The 22,788-nt window shown below is 36.2% G+C and overlaps 1 non-coding gene across 1 annotated transcript; it reads right to left on the reverse strand.

Annotated features, from left to right (window-relative positions):
- Positions 1-13,598: 13,598 nt before the first annotated feature.
- On the reverse strand, positions 13,599-13,731 carry LOC113899569. Its single transcript, XR_003512939.1, has one exon. It is a non-coding gene; the product is annotated as a small nucleolar RNA SNORA70 (small nucleolar RNA).
- Between the last annotated feature and the right edge of the window lie 9,057 nt (positions 13,732-22,788).

The raw sequence follows: 22,788 nt of genomic DNA on the forward strand, positions 1-22,788 counted from the left end.
TCTTTGATGCTGACTTTGATGTAAGTTAATTTATGCATATTTTTATCACAATATTCTTGTTGTTCAGTCACTTGGTAATGTCAGACTCTTTGTTACCCCATGGCCTGTAGCATGCCAGGCTTCCCTGTCCTTCACCATCTGCTGGAGTTTGCTCAAACTCATGTCCATCGAGTCAGTGATACCATCTAACTGTCTCATCATCTGTTCTCCCCTTCTCCTCCTTGCCTTCAATCTTTCCCAGCTTCAGGGTCTTTTCAAATGAGTTGACTCTTTATACCAAAGTATTGGAGCTTCAGTTTTAGCATCAGTTATCCTTGTAATTTATTTCCAGGATTGATTTCCTTTAGGATTGACTGGTTTGATCTTTCAGTCCAAGGGACTCTCAAGAGTCTTCTCCAGCACCACAGTTCAAAGGCATCAATTCATTGGCACTCAGCCTTTTTTATTGTTCAGCAGTCACATACATACATGAGAACTAGAAAAACCATAGCTTTGACTATATTGACCTTTGTAGGCAAAGTAATGTCTCTGCTTTTTAATATGCTCTCTAAGCTTGTCATTGCTTTTTTTTTTTCCCAAGGAGCAAGTTTCTTTTAATTTCATCACTGTAATCACCATCTGCAGTGATTTTGGAGCCCAAGAAAATAAAGCCTGTGACTGTATCCATTGTTTTCCCATCTATTTACCATGAAGTGATGGGACCATATGCATGATTTTTGTTTTTTGAATGTTGAGTTTTAAGCCAGCTTTTTCACTCTCCTCTTTCACTTTCATTGAGAGGCCCTTTAGTTCCTCTTCTCTTTCTGTCGTAAGAGTGGTGTCATCTGCATATCTGAGGTTATTGATATTTCTCCCAGCAATCTTGATTCCAGTTTATGCTTCATCCAGCCTGGTGTTTTGCATGATGTACTCTGCATGTAAGTTAAATAAACAGGGTGATAATATAGAGCCTTGACGTACTCCTTTTCCTATTTGGAACCAGTCTGTTGTTCCATGTCCAGTTGTAACTCTTGCTTCCTGACCTGCATACAGGTTTCTCAAGAGGCAGGTAAGGTGATCTGGTATTCCCATCTCTTTAAGAATTTTCCAGATTTTGTTGTGATCTACACAGTCAAAGGCTTTAGGATAGTCAATGAAGCAGAAGTAGATATTTTTCTGATCGTGGTCCATGTGATCAGTTTGGTTACTTTTCTGTGATTGTGGTTTTTGTTCTGTCTGCCCTCTGATGGATGAGGATGAGAGGCTTATGGAAGCTTCCTGATGGGTGGGACTGTCTGTGGGGAAAGCTAAGTCTTATTCTGGTGGGCAAGACCTTATTCTGGTGGGCAAGTCTTTAATCCAATTTTCTGCTGATGGGTAGGGCTGTGTTCCCACCCTGTAGTTTGGCCTGAGGCCAACCTATGGTAGGGGTAATGATGGTAATGGTGACCTCCTTCGAAAGAACTTATGCCAGCAGGCCAGACATCCCAGGAGGGCCATGTTATAACCCTAACTTTCCATCTCTTACTCCAAACCTGTGCTAGAAATTCAGTATAAGACACAAAATACATGTTTTTCCATACTAATCCCAGCTAGGTTCTTGGTTAATCCAGCCATTACTCAACTGCACTTTTATCCTTAGTTGGCTCAAGAATCAGTATGTGATTTATTTCTCTTTATATTTTTAGTCATTAACACAGGAAAAATTGCATGACTCTGAGAAAATAATCATTATAGTTTCATTAACACATGGAGTATTTTACACATGCTATAGTATGAGGTTCTTTCCGGCCAAGAAAGATATAATTTATGAGCCAAGGATCTGGAGAAGCAAAAAATCTGAGCAATCCATCCTTGAATGTGAAAAAGAATAGACAGATGCATTTAGAACAAACAGGCCACCCAGAATATATCTGTGGTTTTTCAGTAAGATTGAACACTTATGCTACTATTACTGTCTTCATAGTGGCAAGAAGAGGACATGGGAATTATACAGAATACCCTTTTTAACATTTTTTTTTTTTTTCAAATTTCTCTGAAGATCTCCCTCAGGACACCTGGGGATAAAAAAAATGGCCCATTTTCAAATAGAGGACACAAAAGTTCTTTGTTGATTATTGGCCACTAGTGTGAGCAATGGATAATTTAATTATTCTGCATTTTCATAGTGTCTTGTGAAATGATTCAAACTCAGTGTCTGAATCCATAATTGCCTGGGTGTTAATGATGTTGCACAGGAAGGGTTATGCCCAAGCTAAAGAACTATTTTACGTTTGGGCCCCAATTAAGAAGAGGCTCTTTCTGTTAATGTGGCTGATAACCTCCCTCACATTGTCAAAGTGCTACTGTATTCACTGAATCTATTTCATATTTGTTCATACAAAGCATGTGAATATGTGCAAAGAGAGAGAGAGGGAGGGAGAATAATTGCATAAATGATCTATTCATAACAAATCTTTTTGTCCTTATGAGGTTTGAGAAAAGAGAACCATTCAAACACATTAAAGATCCATGCCTGAACCAGGTGAGTCACCAAAAGGCATCAACCTTTTCAAGTTATCTTCTCTTCTCAAATCTTCTACAACGAATATAAATATATTTCATATGCTTGAGAAAAATGGAAGAAAATGGACAGTGAACTTATCTCCCTACTAAAGGAATTCCCAGTGTTAATCACTCAAGTCATGTCTGACTCTTTGTGATCCCATGGGCTATAGTCTGTCCATTCCGTAGATGGACAGTCTCCTCTGTCCATAGAATTTTCCAGGCAAGAATACTTGGAATGGGTAGCCATTCCCTTCTCCAGGGGATCTTCCCAACCCAGAGATCAAACCCAGGTCTCCTGCATCGCAGGCAGATTCTTTATCATCTGAGCCACGAGGGAAGCCAACTAATGTGTTAAATTCTACATCTTCCCTCAACCTTCCCTTGCCATATTTCAGATGAGTGTGTTCTGTCTGCTTCTTTCAAATAGCAAATTTTCCACATGGGTTTCAAACCCACTCTCCTTTGCCAGCTCAAGGACTTTGTTCTGACTATCCCCACATCCTTCTGCATGCTTTCTCTCTTCCACCAATCATTCCATCAATATATAGGATACTTTAGAATTTCCTTTAAAAAAAGTTTGCTTGATGTCAATCAACCCTGCAGTTATTGTCTGATTTCTCTGTCTGTTTTATAGCAAAATTTATTGAAAAAATTATCTATAGTTCATGTCTCCACTTCTTCCCCTCCTTAGCATTTCCTCTCTGCTCACTCCATCTCTGCTCTCTGCTCTCTCTGCTCACTCTAATAAGACCTTCTTAGATCAGGCATCACCTTGCCAAATCCAATAGTTCCTTTGCCATGATCTTTCTGTAATTCCCAAGAATATTTGACCCAGTTAATATCGCTCCCCTTCTTCTCTTGGCTTTGGAACTCTAACTAAAGACCTTTCCACTAGCTATTTTCTCTGTCTTATAATGATTTTATGCAGGTCCTCACATCCTTGGCTTCTTCTTGTCATTCAAATCTCAATTTGAGTGTCACTTATCAGAGGTCTTCCTTAACCATCCATTTCACACTGCAGTCATACTATAGTATTTTAACACTATGAACATGCAATAACTTTCTTATTTACTCAATTATTGGTTTATTATCTTTCTTCCATCATTAGAATATAAGATCAATGAGGTCAAAGAGTATCATTCAATACTATTTTCAAATTCCAGAATAAGTGCCCAGTAAATATTTGCTGAATAAATGAATGATGAAACTCAAAATTCTTGCACCCAGGAAAGTCAAGGCTAAGTAGAAATGTTGACTTTTTATGGATACGTCACAAATTAATTTATACTTTATTTTAAATGTAAACATTGAAAATCTATCACAATCCAATAATAAAAATAATTATGCCCCCAAATTCCATGTAAAGTTACAAACCACTTTCTGTTGAAAGTGAAGCAATGAAGCCCTTCTAAAATCTGATCTCTAGAGCTAGCATGTGTCTAAGATACAGTAACTCTTTTGTCGTTGTTGTTCAGTCACTAAATCATGTCTGACTCTGCACCTCCATGGACTGCAGCACACCAGGCCTCCTTATCCCTCATTGTCTCTCCGAGTTTGCTCAAACTCACGTTCATCAAGCCAGTGATGCTATCCAACCAGCTTATTCTCTGTCACCCTCTTCTCCTTTTGCCTTCAATCTTTTCCAGCATCAGGTCTTTCCAATGAATTGGCTCTTCACGTCAGGTGGCCAAAGTATTGGAGCTTTAGCTTCATCATCAGTCCTTCCAATGAATATTCAGGGTTGATTTCCTTCAGGATTGACTGGTTTGACCTCTATGTTGTCCAAGGTACTCTAAAGAGTCTTCTCCAGACTGCAATTTGAAAGCAGATTGAGTAATCTTCTTTATGATCCAACTCTCACATCCATCCATGACTACTGGAAGCACTAAATCTTTTGAATATATCTAAATCTGCATTAGTTACTTATTGTTGCTATAAAGAATTATCACAAAATTAGTGTCTTAAAACCACAGAAGTCCATTATTTTAAAGTTCTAGAAGTCATCCAGACATGATTTTTACTGAGCTAAAATCAAGAGGTTGGCAGTGTTGTTTCTTCTTGGAGGCATGAGGGGCAAATTTTTTCTTGTTCCTTTCAGATTCTAGAGGCCACCCATGTTCCTTGGCTTTTGGCCTCTTTTCTCCATCTCCAAACCAGCAACACTACAGTAAATCCTTTTCACAGTTCCATATCACTGGTTCTCTCTCTTCTGCCTCTCTATTTCACTTCTAGGGACCCTTGTATTAACATTGGGATGCCTTTCAAGATCAGCTGATTATAGCAACCTTAATTAAATTTGCAGTATCAATTCCCCTTTGTTATGTAATCTAACATAGTCCCAGGTTCTGTGGGTTAGGACAGGGTCATTTTTGATAGAATATTATTCTATTATTGCCTACAACATTCCACCTCTGACCTCCAGATTAATGTCTGTTGCACAAGCAAGATTCATTCATCCTCTAAAGGTCTCAACTCATGACAGTATCAATTCAACTCCAAAAATCTCACCTAAATTTCATAAACTCAAAAGTCTCAAATCTCATCACCCAAATTTTCTAAATTAGATATGCATGAGACTCTGGGGAGTATAATCCATCTTGAGAAACAATCCAGCTTCATCTTTGAACCTGAGAAATTCATACACCAACTTATATGCTCCCAAAATGCAATGGTGGGACAGCCATAGGATACTAATTATAGATATTTTGGCTAAAAGGAAAGAAAATTTAATGGAAAAAAAAAGAGTTATAATTTCCAAATATTTTCAAAATTCAACTGTTTAAACTTTATCAGTTCAGTTCAGTCGCTCCATTGTGTCTGACTCTGCGACCCCATGGACTGCAGCACGGAGGCCTCCCTGTCCATCACCAACACCCAGAGTTTACTCAAACTCATGTCCATTGAGTTGGTGATGCCATCCAATCATCTCATCCTCTAGTGTCCCCTTCTCCTCCCGCCTTCAATCTTTCCCAGCATCAGGATCTTTTCAAATGAACCAGTTCTTCGTATCAGATGGCCAAAGTATTGGAGTTTCAGCTTCAACATCAGTCCTTCCAATGAACATTCAGGACTGATTTCCCCTAGGATGGACTAATTGGATCTTCTTGCTGTCCAAGTGACTCTCAAGAGTCTTCTCCAACACCACAGTTCAAAAGCATCACTTCTTCAGTGCTCAGCTTTTTTATAGTCCAACTCTCAAATCCACACATGACTACTGGAAAAACCATAGCCTTGACTAGATGGACTTTTGTTGGCAAAGTATTGTCTCTGCTTTTTAATATGCTGTCTAGGTTGGTCATAACTTTTCTTCTAAGGAGTAAGCATCCTTTTATTTCATGGCTGCAGTCACCATCTGCAGTGATTTCAGAGCCCCCCAAAATAAAGTCTCTCACTGTTTACACTGTTTCCCCATCTATTTGCCATGAAGTGATGGGACTAGATGCCATGATCTTAGTGTTCTGAATGTTGAGCTTTAAGCCAACTTTTTCACTCTCTTCTTTTATTTTCATCAAGAGGCTCTTTAGTTCTTCTTTGCTTTCTACCATAAGGGTGGTGTCATCTGCATATCTGAGGTTATTGATATTTCTCAATATCTTGATTCCAGCTTGTTCTTCATCCAGCCCAGCATTTCTCATGATGTGCTCTGCATATAAGTTAAATAAGCAGGGTGACAATACACAGCCTTGACGTACTCCTTTTCCTATTTGGAACCAGTCTGTTGTTCCATATCCAATTCTAACTGTTGCTTCTTGACCTGCATACAGATTTGTCAGGAGGCAGGTCAGGTGGTCTGGTATTCCCATTTCTTGAAGAATTTTCCACAGTTTATTGTGATCCACACAGTCAAAGGCTTTGGCATAGTTAGTAAAGCAGAAATAGATGTTCTTCTGGAACTCTCTTGCTTATTCGATAATCCAGCAGATGTTAACAATTCGATCTCTAGCTCCTCTGCCTTTTCTAAAACCAGCTTGAACATCTGGAAGTTCACAGTTCATGTATGGTTGAAGCCTGGCTTGGAGAATTTTGAGCATTACTTTGCTAGCGTGTGAGATGAGTGCAATTGTGCAGTAGTTTGAGCATTCTTCTGCATTGCTTTTCTTTGGGATTGGAATGAAAACTGACCTTTTCCAGTCCCGTGGCCACAGCTGAATTTTCCAAATGTGCTGGCATATTGAGTACAGCACTTTCACAGCATCATGTTTCAGGATTTGAAATAGCTCAACTGGAATTCCATCACCTCCACTAGGTTGGTTCATAGTGATGCTTCCTAAGGCCCACTTGACTTCACATTATACTTTATATGTCTTACATAAAACTGGTCATTGTGATGTGATCATAGTATATTATGTTTGAGTTATGATTGTGTGTGTGTGTGTGCGTGTGCTCAGTCATGTCCTATTCTTCACGACCCCATTGACTGTAGTCTACCCGGCTCCTCTGTCCATTGAACTTTCCAGGCAGAAATACTGAAGTATATTGCAATTTATTTTTCCAGGGGATCTTCCTGACCCTGGGATAGAAACTACATCTCCTGGGTCTCCTGCATGGCAATAGGATTCCTTACCACTACACTGCCTGGTACATGTGAGTTATGTGTTGTACATATATGTGTGTGTATATATATATTAGTATATAAAAAGTATATATATATAAAACTTATAACCAAGTTAATTGCTTAATCCCTACTATCCTCTGAATTAAGCTGGCAAGTATATTTTGACTGGTTTTCCACAAGTATTTTAGACATTAAGTTGCCCCTTATCAGATGGTTGGTTTGGATTTAACTATATCTTTTTTGTTGGTCCTGGGACCAATCTAGCACCAGATTTCTTTATTGGCAACTGACTGAATAGTCTCAGAATTGGATACTTCAGTATCTTTACTGAATCTTCATTTTGTCCTTTTGTCAAGGTGGGAATAGTTAAAGATATTACGTTGACCTTTAAAATAATGGATTTTCTGTACATATTCAGTTTTAATTTGATACTTATAAATAACACTAGGTAGGACTTCTGCCTATAGTACTCCAAGAGTTAAGACAGCAGAGGGATTTAGGAAGAACATTTGGGGTTTTTTTGCAATCAGTTAATTTACCGTTTAAAATTATGGTAAATGATAATGTGTGCAGATTTTCCACTTGAATATTCAATTGTAACTTTCTTCTTTATACTATTATATTTCTATTGTTTTTATATGGAATGACATTCCTAAAACAAAAAGAGAAAAACCTTCAAAAAATATAGTAACATATTAACATATAAATAACTTATATGCTGCTGCTGCTAAGTCGCTTCAGTCGTGTCCGACTCTGTGTGACCCCATAGACGGCAGCCCACCAGGCTCCCCCGTCCCTAGGATTCTCCAGGCAAGAACACCGGAGTGGGTTGCCATTTCCTTCTCCAATGCATGAAAGTGAAAAGTGAAAGTGAAGTTACTCAGCTGTGTCTGACTCCCGGCGACCCCATGGACTACAGCCCACCAGGCTCCTCCGTCCATGGGATTTTCCAGGCAAGAGTACTGGAGTAGGGTGCCATTGCCATCTCCAATAACTTATATAGTAACATATATATGTGTATGCATGTGTAGACATATATGCATAAAATATGAGTATTTCATGCTTTGCTAATAGGTTATATTTCCAAGGTCCATTTAAAAATCAGTCACACTTGGAAATAAAACATATTTTCCCACAGACTCATATGTTTAGCAGAGTGGTTAGGTTTACAGATCATTTTAAAAACTCAGTTTCATTTATAATGCAGTTGAATTAAATTACTGATTGTCTAAATCCTAAATACTGATACGATGAGACACATTGTGTAGAAGTAAAGTAGTGATATCAATGATTCTTTCATATAGTAAATTATCATTGTAATTAGTATACTAGTTAACTGTGATTTTACATTGCCTTTGAATTTTATAGGCATAGCAATTTAAGAAATATTTTTACTGGAAATTTCCCATTTCTTTTTCTGAACACTTCTCTCACTTTATTTTCTCCCAAGTCCTTAGGTATTTGTCTGCCTTGAGGGTTTCAGCAGCATCAAACAAACCCATAGGGAGATCTTAGCTGAGGAGGTTATAGTATAGTGATGAGAAGAGGACAAATCTATTAATTTTTGCCTTAATAGTTCTACTTTTCATAATATACTTAGAAAAGCATTCATAATCCAAGTTTATATAATTCCTGACCTATTTTAAACATTTTAAATTTTATTTTTAATTTTTTGTTTCATATTGGCATATAACCAATTAACAATGTTTTAACAGTTCCAGGTAAACAGCAAAGAGACTCAGCCATATATATATATATATATATATATATATGGCTGAGTGTATATATATATATATATATATACACACACATGTGTATCCATTCTCCCCCAAACTCCCCTCACATCCAGTCTGCCACATAACAGTTGAGCAGAATTCCATGTGCTATACAGTAAGTCCTTGTTGGTTATCCATTTTAAATACAACAGTGTGTACATGTCCAGGCTTCCCTGGTGGCTCAGGGGTGAAGGATCTGCCTGCAATGCAGGAGACCCAGGTTTGATCCCTGGATTGGGAAGATCCCGTGAGGAGAAAATGGCAACCCACTCCAGTACTCTTGCCTGGAAAATTCCATGGACAGAGGAGCCTGGTGGACTATAGTCCATGGGGTCACAAGAATCGGGCACAACCTAGCTACTAAACCACCACTTTACATGTCCATCCCAAATTCCCTAACTACCCTTTTCCCCCATACTTCCTCCCAGCAACCATAAGTTCATTCTCTATGAGTCTCTTTCTGTCTTGTAAGTAGCTTCATTTGTACATTTCTTTTCAGATTCCACATGTAAAGAATGTCATACAATATTTCTCCTTCTCTGTCTGACATACTTCAGTATGACAATCTCTACTGACCTAGTTTTTCTTTTTATCATAGTACTATTAAGAGCACATTTTTTACTTTATTTTTTAATTCATCAGGGATTAATTTTATTATACACTGTAATAAGCTATATAATGTCATTTATTAAAAATTCTATTACTTTTCTAAGTGATTTGAGATATTTCCATTATCGTGTACTTAATACATGTCCTTGGGCATGTTTCTGAATTTTCTATCTTTTTACATTGATACTTATGTCAGTATCATACTGTTTTAATTACTGTATCTTTAGAATGTAAGTTAATATTTTATACAACTAGGCTCTCAAATTATCTTCCAATAATGTTTTTGCAATTCTTATATTTTCTGTTATTATTCTCCAAATTTACTTAAAATCATTTTGCAAAATTCTGAAGAAAACTCCCTTTGGCATATTGGATGACTTATACAAATTCATAGATTACCTCTGGGGAATGTATCTCTTTATGTTAAGTCCTTTAATCTAAGACCATAATAAGACTCTCTATATATCTGAGCCTTCATATACTCTTAGTGAAGCTTTTAATTTTCTATGTTTAAGTCAATATTGAAGTTATTTATTTTTCTCTCTGTAAGTTACACTTTCAGTTGCTATTTTGAAAAGTTTTCTTTCTCTCTGACAGATTCCAGATTGTTATTGAGTAGTTAATTCTTGGATTATTTTTGTGACTGTCGCTTTTACTTAATATGCTATAGCTTGTAATATTTCAGTTGATTCAGCTGACTAGTTTGGACTTTCCAAGTAAAAAGCATACGATGTATAAGTATAGTACTAGATTTGTCTCTTCCTTTTAATTATAGCTATAAAGTGATTGTATTTTATAGCAATTAACTAGAATATTTGTGTTTAATAGCAGAAGTGATTCCAGAATTTAAGTTACAAAATTATGCTGTCTATTGTTTTATGATAGTCTTTATCATGTGAAAGAAGTATTTTTGATTTCTGATTTTGGAATAGTTTTGAAAAGAAATATTTATTAAATTTATCACCTTCCTCTAATAAAGACTGCATCATTTTTTTTCATTTAGAGTAAATACCCCTAAATTCCTGGAATAAAACCTCCTTAGTTATGCTATTCATATAATATCCTGCTCAGTTTGACTTGCTAATGGTTTATAGAAAGATTTTCTAACCTCATGCATAAGTATAATTATGATTGATTTATGTTCTTTGTATGGTATATTGCCTAGTTTTTGGCAAGAGGAGTTTGAAAGTACACTAAACATTCCAGGAAAGACTCCATCCTTTCATATGATCTGGAACAATTAAAATAACATAGTAAATTAACTGAATATTAAGGGTTGATACAACTCAGTAACATGGGCATGCTCCATTGCAGGGTGTTTATAATCTAATTGGTTTTAAATTATGCCCAGAGACCAAATGCTATTTAACAAAACGTGTAAAATAATTCCAAGATAGCTAACTATAAAGCACTTTAGGTTGAAAGCCAGGACATCCCGTGTCCTTGTGTCATTCTTATCCGAGTTCTGCCACTATCCATGTGTTTTTGGTCAAGTCACTTTGCTGCTCTGGACTTAAAATTATTAATATATTTGGAAAGTAAGGTAGAAATTGATGACATCTAAAAGCATATTTCTTATGTGATTTTACAAAACATTTAATTTTCTCAGTGTCTTAACTATATTTAGTTATTTGCAGTCCACTTCAAATTTCACATAACTGCATTGCAAAGACTTAGAAAAATTTTTCTAGGTTTTTTGAGGAATGAGAGCATATTTGCATTAAGACACAAGTGGTATGCTGGATACTACTGAAATTTCTCTCCGTACAGATGGTCAAATGAAAATGTATGTGATTCACTGGGAGAAGGTATACGTACCCTTAGGTCTACTTTGAAAAAAACAAAGACCAAACAGTTTTATGCCCCTCCAGCTGACCTTTCGTAATCCAGTACTTATTTTACTCTTTTATGGTCACATTTTAATTCACCATAGTCGATGATGAAGTAAAAAAGGATGTTTTATGAGTCTCGTTTTATTCTTATACATGCATAATAGTATCTACAGAATGTGAGCTCTTGATTCACATTTTATCCATCACTTATTTTATCTCCACAGATGTATGCACAATTGTTCTTTTAGGACTCTGTTCAGCCCACAGATGTCTTCACAGCTGCTCTCTATTCCAAAGGGGAATTTTCTTTTTTTTACTCAGAAGCAGTCATGTAAGGTTTTTTGTTATTTTGTTTTGCGTTCATTTTATTTTTATTTAAAACACTGTAAAGATTTTTTTCCCTCCATTAGGGGAAAAAGAAAAAGATCTTACCTGAAAGATGGTCTTGAGAACTGAATCAAGAATGATCTGAAAATAGAGCACACTATCTGTATTTCTGCTCATTCTTTGAATCTCACTAAATGTTTTGCATACTGGAGGCCCAAGAACTGTAATCACCCAGGAGTGGAATCTCCCACCTCCTGTTTCTGTGACTGAGTTGGTATGCTGACACAGATAAAAACTGTCATGATTCATTCAGGACAGAAAGAAAAAAAAAAAATCAATCAAATAAATGCCTAGTTTAGGCAAAATTGCCAATTTGAGAACAGCTTGAGGCTTAGGGGAAACAAACGATTCAAATTGCTGCCTCTATTTTCTGCAGCCACTAGGCTTCTGAGAGTTCTGGTTTTCTTTGTGTGGTAGGATGACCACATAATTCAATTAATTGAACCTGAGTTATGGCAGTTATGTTTTTCGCTTTATTCCTCTAGAAACCTCTAAATATTTATATTTGTATAAGGAAGACCTTTTATACAACCTTCATCCATATCCAACATTTAGTGTCACTGAATATTCAAACAATGGGTGGCCTTACAGAGAACTAAGGTCATCTTTCCCTCTCATAGATGACACAGTGACAGCCAGGATGCTAATCTGACTTACATGAAAACATGGAGCTGGGCTGATGCTCTGGAAGAACTGTTTGCCCAATAAATTGATAAATAGGTCACCAGTCCTTTATTCATTGCCCTTCATTGACTTAAGCTTGTCAGAGGTTAAAATTTCTCAAGATCTCAGATGTTAGATCCTTAAAAGAATAAGGACTTGTTATCTTTATTTTTTGGAGTGTGTATATGGTTTTGTATTCATTTGTTTATGTTTTTGTTTTGAGGAGAAATGGTCAAAACATTTGTGTAAAGCAAGTGCTTATATGTTGAAAGAGTCTACTTCTTTATGGGATGAACGTAATAGTGAATTTTTGAAGGTTTTTATAATTCAAAGTCATAGGCAAAAGGCATTAAAAAAATCTAAAAATGAAATTTATATACCATTGTTTTTAAGGGTAGGCACTTTCAATATTTCACTTAGCCATTGTGATAGAGGTAGCAAAATATAAGTCATGCAGATTCCAGCTCCATAGGAAAGAGCTTATGCCTCAGTGTCTAAAGGTGGTATTTATATACCATGGCAAGAGGCAGTACTGAAATGTTGGGGATAAGTTAGAAATATACTTTTTTATTATTGTGAATAATAAATAATAGATACAAAGATCTGTAAATGCAGATATTCTTAATTTAGATCATTCTGGTATTGTCAAATACTGAGAACTCATGCACCAGACTTATCAATGGTTCATTCAGAAACTATTACATCTGATATTTAACCTACAGATTTGTTAGTAGACTTGGACCTTGTGTGGTGCAATTTAAAATATTCAGTAATTTAAGTATTATATCCAATCTCATCATATGCTAAGAAAGTTATTGACATTGCTTCTGTTTCTTGGTTTTTGGGGGTTTTTTGACAGGAAAGTAGGGTTCATTGGTGGGCATGATTAAGAAGGAGACAGTGCCAAGGCTCTTATGAGTCCTGAGGGCCATGATTAGGGATATGTTTGACCCCAAAGCCATCCAGTATGAACTATTTTTCTGCCACCATGTTTTCAAATTCACCCACATTAAACTTGGTAAATCCCACTTCTTGGAGATGTGGACCTTCTGGTGGCCAGGGAACTTGAAGTTGGCCCTGGAGGACCTCAGTCTCATGCTCCTTGTTCTGCAGCTTGGTGTGGATGAACTTTATGATTTGGTCAGTATGGCCCTTGGCCACTGTGCCCTGGGGCTTCCTAAAGGTACCACACATACTTGTCTGGAGCCTTAGTTGGGGACAGCCAATTAGTTATGAATGTCCACTGGAAAGAGTTGTCTCCAAAGTCCCTTAGGGCAACCTGTACGGGCAGCAGGCTGCCTACACTACTGAGGAGGCTGCTGTTTGCAGCCATTGCACACTGCCTGCTTGGGGAAAAGAGCACAGTTGGCTCAACTAGTTATAAGTCTTGTTTGTTCTTTGTTGTCAATATATTGTCATTCGATTTGGTTGAGTTTCCTCATCCCAAATGACTTGGTTATAAAGACCTGTGTATTTTCCTTAGTACTTTTGCATAGCTCATTTTAAGATAGAGACTTCCACAGATTTGAATATATAATTTTATAAATGGATCTCTCTTGAGGATGTGCTGAGAAAAATGAACTGATACAATGTTTTTGCACTCTTAATCAGACATCAGAATTACATGGTATCTTCAAAAGGTAGCATGAAACAATTTTCAATAGCTATTTCTAGGCATGCTCTTTCACCAAGATTATTATCGAAGCAGTTTTGCTAGGAAGCATTTGTGTAACATACCATATGCCAAAAACTATTTGTTGATTTAAAATATGAGGGCTGAGTTTTTGAAGAGGAGATTTTGGTGTGCATAAAGTTACACATGCAATTGCATTTTCCCCATAATTACCTAGTCATGCTACAGACTGTCAACCAGAGAACTCATTTATATTTTTTTAAAGATTTGCTTTGCTTGCAAAGATTTAATGACATATTTTTCTTCCTTCCTTCTTTTTCAACAAACCAAAGAAATTTGTGACTGCATTTCTTTGCTTCATGTTTTATAAAATTCTTGGCCAACAAAGTTTCTCCTTTCCACTTTATTTCTCAGAAGGGTCCCCATTTCCATCAAATATTCCCCTTAATTGAACAGTTAAGTTTATAAAATGCTTTGAGAAATGACTTAGAATAATAAGTCATCAACTAACAGTCGGTAGTTATTTTATATATATAATGTATATTGCATTTATAATGTTACTTATAAAATATAAATTATAGGTGCCTATAATACAAATATATCAACATATGCTCAAAATATGAAGAAGCTATGAATAGCAATGAAAGGTTTTATCCAATGGTACCTTCTTATATTAAAATATGAAGAAAATGCAATAAAATATGGGCTAATTCTGAGAAGGTATGATTTTGTAAATTAGGATATTACATTGTTCTTCAGTCTTGCTTGCTATAGGATCATTAAAAGTTGAAGACATTTGAGCATTTCCATGACTTTTTTTTTTTTTTTTAATGACAAACTCCTCCTCCACCACTTCCACTAGCAAAAATTTGTAACTTGGATACCAGGTCTTTTTAATGAAGCTTTTGAGTCTTACAAAATATGATTAATCTGATTAGTGATTCAGCCTCCTTTTGTGCTTACATTATCTAACACAAAGAGCCCCCCTACAGGTTAAAGTTTAAATGTGGATTACCAGATAAAGCTAGTCCTGACGAGGTTTCTATGGTGCAAGGAAAAATTGGATTTGCTTTTCACCTCATCTCAGGCTCTGTCATCCTGGTTTTTGCCCTGTTCCCTTGTTCACAGCAAGGATATTAATTTTGTAGTAAAATCTTTAAGCAATTATGCAGATAGCTCTGAAAAAGCAACATACACACACAATAAGAGAAGCTTAACTGAAAAATGGACCCCAGATATTCATTAAAAACAGATGGCTACATTGCCAACAGCATAACTTTGGATGTTTGGGCTAAGCTGGTATTAATCTGCCACAACATGAAGAGAAGATGAAACTGCTGGTTACAAACTATGTATTGCTTCTACTTTTTGCTTGCAAAAGAATACAATGATGATTTATGGCTGCCTTTTAGATAAATATCCCTTCCCCAAATTACTTACTCAAAAGTGAAGTAATATTTTAATAGTCTTAGCTATCACTGAATCTTCATGTTCATTTACAAGGAACCAATAAAATACAAAGAATCATATCATTTACAATTTTTTTTTTCTAAAATTTCTTTGGAAGTAGACAAAAATATTCTACTTAAAATTTGATATTAGGTAAATTTTCTTTCTTATTCTACAGAGAATAAGAAATAGGTCTAATCATATTTCAAAGTCAATATAAAATATGATTTTGCACTTATATAATAAAGTAGTTAAATGTATGGCTATTTATTTGAGTTATATGCTAAGTAGAAACCGTGAAATTTTCAATCTAAACAAAATCAGGAAAAGTAAGGCAGAAAAATGTTCGGCCAAGTCTTCCAAGTTAATTCATGGGTGATAGAAGGGAATGCTATGCAACTGAAGCAGCACCTATAAGGACAAATGAAGAAGGTATATATTTTTTCATTTATGCGTGCATGTGTACTAAGTCACTTCATTTGTGTCTGACTCTTTCCCACCCTATGGACAGTAGGTTACCTGGCTCCTCTGTCCATACTATTCTCCAGGCAAGAATATCGGAGTGGGTTGCCATGTCTTCCTCCAGAAGATCACCCCAACCCAGGGACCGAACCCTTATTTATTTGTACAATTATCAAAACAAAGTGAATTATTAAAGAATATCATGCCTAAAACTAACTAAATGAAAGTGAAAGTGAAGTCGCTCAGTTGTGTCCGACTCATTGCGATCCCATGGATTGTAGTCTACCAGGCTTCTCTGTTCATGGGATTTTCCAGGCAAGAGTACTGGAGTGGGTTGCCATTTCCTTCTCCAGGGGATCTTCCCCACCCAGGGATTGAACCCGGGTCTCCCACATTGCAGGCAGACGCTTTACCCTCTGAGCCACCAGGGAAGCCCTAAAACTAACTATATATATATATAAACATATATATGTATATACATATATATATATGTAGCAAGTGGTAGATAAGTTCTAATGAATTTCAACCAACTTTCGTTTTGCAGGAGAAATTCAGAAATTCACCTAACTAGAAAAACACTTTCAGGACAGAATTGCCCTTACTATGTACAGACTGAGTCATACTCAATTGTAACATCATGAAGACAGACATGAATGTTGCATCGAATGATTAGTTGAAACATCTTGACATTATTCTGCTTCATCTATGCATGAAGATGAACTGGGCATGAGTGTTTGACAAAGGTCCTTGTTACTACTAAAGGGTTCATTTTTATCCCTTGTAGGATGAAATAGAAAGGAACCTGCAATATAGCACAGAGTGCTCGGCTCGGTGCTCTGTGGTGACCTAGAGGGTTGGGTGGGGAGCAGGTGGGAGGGAGGTCCAAGGGGGAAGAAATATATATATACATACAGCTGTCTGACTTTGTTGTACAGCAAAAACTATCTCAATGTTATAAAGCAATTATACTTCAATGAAAAACACATTTATTATAGAAAAATTTTAAAGATACACTAAAGAAAGTTATGATAATCCCTGATCTGACCATTCTGAGATGACCACCACTAATATTTATATACGTATTTCAAGATATTCTTACTGTGTATTTTAAAAACTTCTTTTTATCTCCTAATAATCTATATGACTATCAATCCATTGCTTCCTTTATGGCTCAGCTGGTAGAGAATCCGCCTGTAATGAGGGAGACCTGGATCCAATCCCTGGGTTGGGAAGATCCCCTGGAGAAGGGAAAGGTTACCCACTCCAATATTCTAGCCTGGAGAATTCCATGGATTATATAGGCCATGGGGTCACAAAGAGTTGGACACAACTGAGCAACTTTCACTTTCAATCTTCTCCTAAACCTCATTTTACTGAATCCATGATATTCTAGGCATAGATAATCCAAAATTCATTTCATCAACACTCTATTGATGATAAACAGATAGTCTGAAAATTGTCGTTATTTTAAAATCTCAACAATCATATATAAGCTAAAATTTGTATAAAACATGTTACTGAGTTAATCTTCTTGCATTGCCCCTTTTTCACATGTAAATAAAAACTTGTTTAGGTTAAAGTATATTCATGAAAAAAAGCAGATTCAACAGGCCCTTTGATTAATTCATTTTTTAAAAAGTATATTTATAATCTGGATAAAATATCTTGTTGCTAATGGAAGCAACCACATTGTGTTAATAACCCTAAACTATCTTTCCAATCTAGTCTAATTTCCATCATTCCTGCCCGGTTTTTCAATCACACAGATTACTTGCCATCTCTCCAGCATGCCCTATGTTTGTAAATACCAGCAGACTATTGAAGATATAGTTCCTTTTAATAGCCATGGACCTGCACTCCAGTCCCTCTACTAAGGCCCAAACTACCCTGTTGACCCATCATTTTTCCCCACCTATCATAGGCATTTACTGCTCCTATATTTAGCTGAAGGTGCTGATCTCTTTTGGGGGCTCCTTTAATTGAAAAGATTTGTTTATCTGTCTGTCTTGGAGACTGTAAGCAACTTCAGGGCAGGAACTAAGTCATATTCATTTTTGTGTTTTTTGTACTTGGCGAAATGCCTGACATCTAACAGGCATTCTATAAATGTTCACCAAAATAAAAAATGACTTGAGGACATTTGGATAAGAAGATAAAATTAGAAACAACACAGTAAGTCCTGACCAGCGTTGCCCAAGGCTCAGCCAACTCTTGTGGCCTCAATGTTATTTTAAGGGATAAGAAGACGAAAATGAATACATGGCCTTGGCTGCTTTGTTGCTCCCTCGCATCCCATGAATGGACCCAACCTGTCTGGACTCGTGCAAAAAGGAAACTGTTGGTACCAGCTGCGTGAGGGAATGAGGTTAAATTCTGAAGCAGAAAAGAGGCAGAATAGTGATTGAATGTGAATTTCACATTTTCTGTGATTACTGCCCTCTCCTGCCCTTAAGAACACTCTTTGAGCAGAGCTAATTTGGGGGGACACAGCTAAGGAACAACACAGTTATTATTACCTTAAAGCAAATAAGTCCCAGATAACAGAAGAACCTAACTCATGGACCAAGGCTCACTCGTATCGTTGAATATATATTGTGTGACTCATCATGTGAGTTGCTGATAATTGTAGTGAGATCAGTGGCTCTGCAAACCTCAGCTCCACTTGCCTTGTGAGATGGACCCCCTAAAAGGAACTGGAATGTACCTATGAAACAGTCTTTCTCAAAAAGAAATAGTCTTCCCTCTCGTTATTGGAAGGAGGAAGAAAGCAACCCAGTAGGTGAGGGCATAGGGTTCCCAGATGGCGACAGTGGTAAAGAACCTCCCTGCCAATGCAAGAGACATAAGAGATGCCAGTTCGATCCCTGATCCCTGGAGGAGGAAAAGGCAACTCACTCTAATATTCTTGCCTGGGGAAACCCATGGACAGAGGAACCTGGTTGGCTACGACACACGTATGGTGAGGGAATGGGGCAGAGAGTTGTTTCCTCATTGTTTATGAAGCTGCAATGTGTGATTTTCAAACTCCTTCCAAACTAGAACCTATGTAACTATTTATGCACAAAAATCTCCACCTAGAATAATAACCTTATTTATTTATACAAGTCATATGTTTTATTGTTTTTCTTTTCAACTAGAAATTAGTCATGTCTTTGTGTGTCTCATTTTTTTAAATTTTATTTTATTTTTAAACTCTACAATATTGTATTAGTTTTGCCAAATATCGAAATGAATCTGCCACAGGTATACCTGTGTTCACCATCCTGAACCCTCCTCCCTCCTCCCTCCCCATACCCTCCCTCTGGGTCGTCCCAGTGCACCAGCCCCAAGCATCCAGTATCGTGCATCGAACCTGGACTGGCGACTTGTTTCATACATGATATTATACATGTTTCGATGCCATTCTCCCAAATCTCCCCACCCTCTCCCTCTCCCACAGAGTCCATAAGACTGGTCTATACATCAGTGTCTTTTTTGCTGTCTCGTACAGGGTTATTGTTACCATCTTTCTAAATTCCATATATATGCGTTAGTATACTGTATTGGTGTTTTTCTTTCTGGCTTACTTCACTCTGTGTCTCATTTTTAAAAACAGCCTAGTTTAAGCTGGGGAATAGGAATTATATATCTAGCTATGGGCTTAAACAGCCAAAATCTTCACTGGATATTGCCACTTTTCCTTAAATCCTCTTCTCATATCAAGATGCTTTTTCTGTGTTGCTATATATCATGACAAGTGTGATTAAATATTTTCGCAATATGATGATTCAACTGGCACATATATCAAAAGCAATTTCTGTGGTTTGAAAATAACATTAAAAAATCTTTCATTTCAGTAATACCAAATGTTTCTTTGAGGTTAACATCTTGTGACAGGAAATGAACAGAGCATTTAAAAAACATGCAACGAGACATCATATGAAAATTCACTATATTTTCCTATAAGGAAATTTCTTTATGCAGATATTTACTTTAAACTTCTTGGTAAATAAAAAAGTGTTGTTTAGAATTCAATAAGAATACCTCCGAAGAAGGTATAGCAAATAATGTATGAAACATTATTTTTAACTGAAATTGCTGCATGAACAGCTTGTGGGTATTTTTTAATTCTGGGAATTCAAGTTTGATACCAGCAATGTCTGCATTTAAAGAAGTAATGAGCTGTTTAACCCATCTTGAAGGGTAGGCCAGATAATTTGCTTCAGTGATTAGGGCCCTGTGCAAATAAAGAAGAATCTACAATCCCAAGTGGAAGGCAAGCAAATAAATCTATTCGATCCAGAGGCCACTAGCAACACTCCATATTCTACTCAGCGGTACCAAACACACTCTCACGTCCTCAGCAACTCAATCCTACAATTCAACAAATCAACTGGAAGCACATTTTGTACTGACGGTAGTAAGAGGTTAGATTTATGTAGCAAGAGGATCAGAAATTTCTACTTTTATATTCTTCCTTTATTTGCAGTTTGATCTTTAATTAATAGGTTTGTTCACTTGCTTTGTTGTAAATGAGATTTGATGATGCTCATAAGAAGAAGTACTGGAACTTAAAAGAAATTAGTTTCTCATATAGTCTATTTTTCCAAATCAAGGCATTTAGAAAATACTATGAAAAAGTCTAAAAGTATTATGTAAATGCTATTATGATACTTATTTTCATCAGAACAATTATTAACTAGCCTAAATTAATTTTTTAAAAAAACTATAAAGGAAACATTAATGTCTAGATAATGGTGTTAATATACGCATATATTCTCATCAAGATAATTTTATGTGCCCAGCCTCATTGCCACCAGAGAAGCCATCAGTTGGATTCTCTAAAAGCTACTGGTCTCATTTCATACGGTGTCACCTTATGTGTTTGGCACAAAGTTTTTGGTGTGGTGTGGCAGAAGAAACTGAAAAACCACCACGCTTGTTGTAGACACAGGTACAATTCTGGGCAGACAGCACTCTTCCGCAAGACAGACCTCAGAGCTCTGTGCTGTTCACAGCCTGCCTGCAACTCCTAAGTGGGGACTTAATTTCTTCTCTATCTAGTCAGGAGAAAAAACTCAAAGAGAAAAGATATCCTACTTTCACAACTGGAGAGTAGAAATCTTTAACACTTTTCAAGAGTAGCTAAACTGAATATCCTTGGAAGATACTAGAGGGAGAGCAAAGAAATTACAAAGTGCCATGGGCCTCGAATGTTGTAGGTAAGGCTGGATTTGGCTAATGAATCTTTCGTGATTTCTAATTTGAGTTCTTGTGCTAAAAATCTAAAATGTCTCTGAAGGCCAGTCACCTTGCTTAAATACGTGAATCCAGATGGATGTGCCCTGAGAGGGCAAGGGTGGATGAGGGGGAAGTGAACAGTTTCAGATCGCATCTAAAGGATCCGTGATCACTCAGACATTCCCAGTAAAGCCGGCTCACCCTTGCAGGCCTGACTGAGAATTTAGAAATGTCGATTTTAATGCAAAATTTTAATTTCAGATGTTGTGAATTAATTCAATAATAATAATAGTAAATCTATATAGAACAAACAAAATATGCCCACGGGTTGCATTTGGCTCATAAATATGTTTTGCTGCTGAAAATTCTGAGAAACCAAGGGTGGGCTTCGAAGTATCAGATTTTGTGCCTACTATTATCTCCTGCTATTACTGGTACTGCATGGTGATTGGCTGTATAAAATAATTAGACTTATTTTGGCAAAGCACCTTTGATTTGGAGCTAGAATATTATGAGGTTTGCCAAGACATACTACAGTAATGCTCTATTATATTTCATGATGGTATTTGATTAAAAATGCAGATAGAATAATCAATATGTAAAAAGCTTACTTTTATCTTTCTACTCCTTCTGTTACCAAATGGACTTTGTTAGTTTCAGCAATCTGCTTACTGATGTGGAAACAAAGCTTTTCATTTTATCACAAAAAATGTGAGGAATCAAAGTTTTTTAATATCTTACAAAGAAAATATTAACACAGACATAATTATAACATGAACAACTAACATTTACTTACTGTTTATTTACCATTATGGCCAATTTGAAAGTACTTTACATGCAATATTTTACGTAATGCCCACAATTACCTTAAGATGTTGGTGTTACTATTAATTTTATTTTATAGGTGAAGTTATTATGAAATACTTTTTACTAGTTTCAAAACATATATCTATTATTATTTAAACAGTTTTAAGCTGTATGTTTTTGTACTTCTTAATAACTGGATTCCATTTCCAAATATGAGTGAGGTTTCATAGAGAAAGATGGTATTTGAAATCAGAATTAAAAGGAAAAGGCATTTCTACTGTTTGTCCACGATGCTAACATCTAGTTGAATTTGTCATGTGTGATTCTGACCTTCCTAAGCTATATTTTTTATAAGCAATTGTTTAATGATTAACATTATTGTAATATTGCTTAGAATATTAAAATATCATTAAGAAATTATAATAATATGTATACTTTCTCTTTTATACTCAGATTTATTCTAAAGAAGAGTATTACCTTTTTCTCTATTACCTATATTCAAGTCACATAAGTTGGCATATTTTAAAGTACTTGATAAATAAAGTTCAACTATATGTTTATATAAAATATGAGAAGTATCAGAAATTTTAGAAAGCATTTAAAATATAATAGCAATACCTTTCTACTTTATTAATTGGCTTCCAGTCAATTGCAGCAAAATTGCTTTTGAGCACAGCTGCAAGTTCTCAGTTTGAATATCCATTTCATATGATTTGAGGGAATTTAAATATGCTGTGCTTTTTAGTATAGACTTTGCAACATATATGGCTGGAAAAATTTACAGTTTAAATCACATGGGTAGCAACCAGTTTTTCATACAGAAAGTCATGAAAGTACAGGGGTGTGGGAAAATTTGACAAATCAAACTGG

The sequence above is a fragment of the Bos indicus x Bos taurus genome, chromosome 1 (genome assembly GCF_003369695.1).
Source record: "Bos indicus x Bos taurus breed Angus x Brahman F1 hybrid chromosome 1, Bos_hybrid_MaternalHap_v2.0, whole genome shotgun sequence".
Classification (NCBI taxonomy): Eukaryota; Metazoa; Chordata; class Mammalia; order Artiodactyla; family Bovidae; genus Bos; species Bos indicus x Bos taurus.